Raw genomic sequence first — 2,504 nt, 5'->3', positions numbered from 1 at the left:
TTCAGCAGCCCAGATGCGCAAACCCAGCGCGCGGGGGGTGGGGGGTGCACGCGCTTTGGACCGGGCGGGCAGCGCGATCGGAGGGCGCCCCCTGGAGGCCGAGAGAGAAAGCAGGTATGCCTCGCGCATGTGACGCATCGATTTGACAGGTTGGGAGATTATCCCGTCTGTAGCGTGCAAACTTCGTCAGACCAGCCTCCCGCCCCCGCCAGTTATTTGTTTGTTTAACAGGATTTATATACCACTTAATTATCGAAGCCTCTAACATTTTTTTTTCCTTTCAGAAAAACAAGTAGGTTGCAAAGAGCTGTTTGATGCAGACAGGCTTTGCTCTTAGGGTACCAGAGAATTTGCAATTGAGCACACTGCCTCTTGCTAGAATCGGGACTGGTGGGGAAGCCTTAAGGGAGGGGGAGGAATTGAAAGTTAACAACGTAGAAAGACGGTGCTGAACAGATGCTACCACCACTTCCAATTATTGGCTCTTGGGCAGGAATGAGGTAGACGAGAAAGCCCCTGCCAGCCAGAGTAGGGAATATTGAGGCAAGATGGACTTGTTAAAAGGCAGTGTTGCATCAAACATTTGAAACCCATACTTGAAAAACTCTCCAGGTGCTTGTCAGTCATCCCAGTGCTTTTTCTCTCGGCATCTGGTACTTTTGGAGCTGAAAGTAGATTTGCTTATTACTACACAAGTTGTGCACAAGTGTGTGTGCTTGTGTGGTGGCGAGGGAGGAGACACGTGGTGTTTATTTTATTTGCTTATGTATGAGAGTCAAGTGGATATGTCAATCAGCTTAAGCTCCAATGGTTTATGCTGTGCTTGGCTTTCTCTCTCTCTCTCTCTCTCTCCCTTTCTCTCAACTGTGCTTTTAAAAGATGCTCTTTGATTCTGACATAGCAATATTAAAGTAACCAGATAAAATAGTAAGTCGAGATGGCGCGGCTTTGAAGACAAGAAAAGAAAGATCAAAAAGAGTACAAAGGGAAAGGAGATGACATGCTCACACGTGAAAACCAAGCGGGGAAAGTTGCAAGAGGCTCTTAGCAAAGATGTCTTTTGCGTGATCAGACAGCGCTTCAACCACAAAATGTTGCATAATTGCTCTGCTGTGTACTATGTTGTTACATGATTTCCTGGAGCTTTGTCTAGGAGATGTTGCAGAAACAGTGTGTGGCCAATTGAACTGATTGGGCTGGTTGGTCTTATCTGAAAGGCAAGTGCTGCTTACAGTAGGCTTTGAGGCCACTTGTTCAATCTACTCAACAGACAGGTACATTTTGAAGAATGCAGCAAACCTTTGATGTATTGAATCAGCCCTTGCTTCTGATAAGAAAGGAGGGAAAGGGAGTTGATTTGCATGAGCAGACCATCCTGCTGAAACAGTTTCTGAAATCTAGCCTGAAAGGGAGCTCATGTTCCATTAATGACGTCTTGTCAGGGTATTCAGTTTGAATTTGTTAAGAGCAGCAGCGCTGAAGGTGCTTAACACTTCCTCTGATCTAAATCGTCTCTCCAAGTTGCTATTAGCCCCACAAGGGACAATGATAAATACTTGGTCCATGTACTGCGTGGCGAGTTCCCGCCCCCCACCAAGGATAAATAAAGACACCAGACACCAGAATTTAAGGTTAAATGGGCGAATTAGGCCACAACTTTATTGAATTCAGGAATGAGAGGCATTGGCTTAGGCATTGGTCCTATCGACTATCCTGCTCCAGCCCATTTGCTGGAGACACAGGAAGGGTTAACAGCATAGTGGGGGAGTCTCCTGCTGAGGCACGTCAACTAGGAGCTCCCCCGGGTCACCGCTCGGGGGCGTGCCTTAGGCCCACACCTCCATAGGCTTCGGACAGGGCCATGCCCCCCAGAGTCCTTTACCGGACCACCCTTCATTCTCTGGGGGGAGGTGATGGCGTTCCTACCCCACACACATCCTCTTAACCCCTTCTTACCAATGCCTAACCACCAATGCCGAGGAGTTGTGACAAGTTGCTACGAGGTAGGCGAAAAACCAAATGGCTGCAAATTGCCAATTGGGAAAAATTCCTACCATGCCCCTTGCGGCGACAGACCGAAGTCCATAGCAAAGTCAGAAACCTACCTACCTAAAGGGAGGGAGGGTGGGAAAACGTGGGGGCTAGCTGGCAAAAGAGGGCAAGCCCTGGCCGCGCCGGCCCTAAATAGGGCAGGCCATGCCCCGCCCCCCAGCCACCCGATTGGCTGGCTGGGTGGATGGCACGACCAGGATTCCCCTGCTCTCTGGGCCAGGTCCAGAAGTGGCTTTATTATTATTTTACCACAGCAGCTGGGGGGAGGGCGCATTTGGATTGGGGACTAGTTAAACATTCCCTTCCCAAGTACAGCTGCTCTGATCAAATTCAGAGTTCCTTACAATTGTTTAAAAATAAAAGTAAACATTGGGAGTGTTCGGCTGCAATCCTAACTCTGCTTACCTGGGACTAATCCCTAGTGAATTCAATAGGTCTTATTGTTAGAATTG

General features: G+C 48.5%; 1 protein-coding gene across 1 annotated transcript in view; it reads left to right on the top strand.

Annotated features, from left to right (window-relative positions):
* Positions 1-2,504, top strand: part of CDH23 (cadherin related 23) — a 398,468-nt gene that overhangs the window by 343,403 nt on the left and 52,561 nt on the right. The gene's annotated exons all lie outside the window — the stretch shown is intronic.

This window comes from Podarcis cretensis (genome assembly GCF_951804945.1).
Source record: "Podarcis cretensis genome assembly, chromosome: 5".
NCBI classification, from domain to species: Eukaryota; Metazoa; Chordata; class Lepidosauria; order Squamata; family Lacertidae; genus Podarcis; species Podarcis cretensis.
This window is presented reverse-complemented; position numbering and strand designations above follow the sequence as displayed.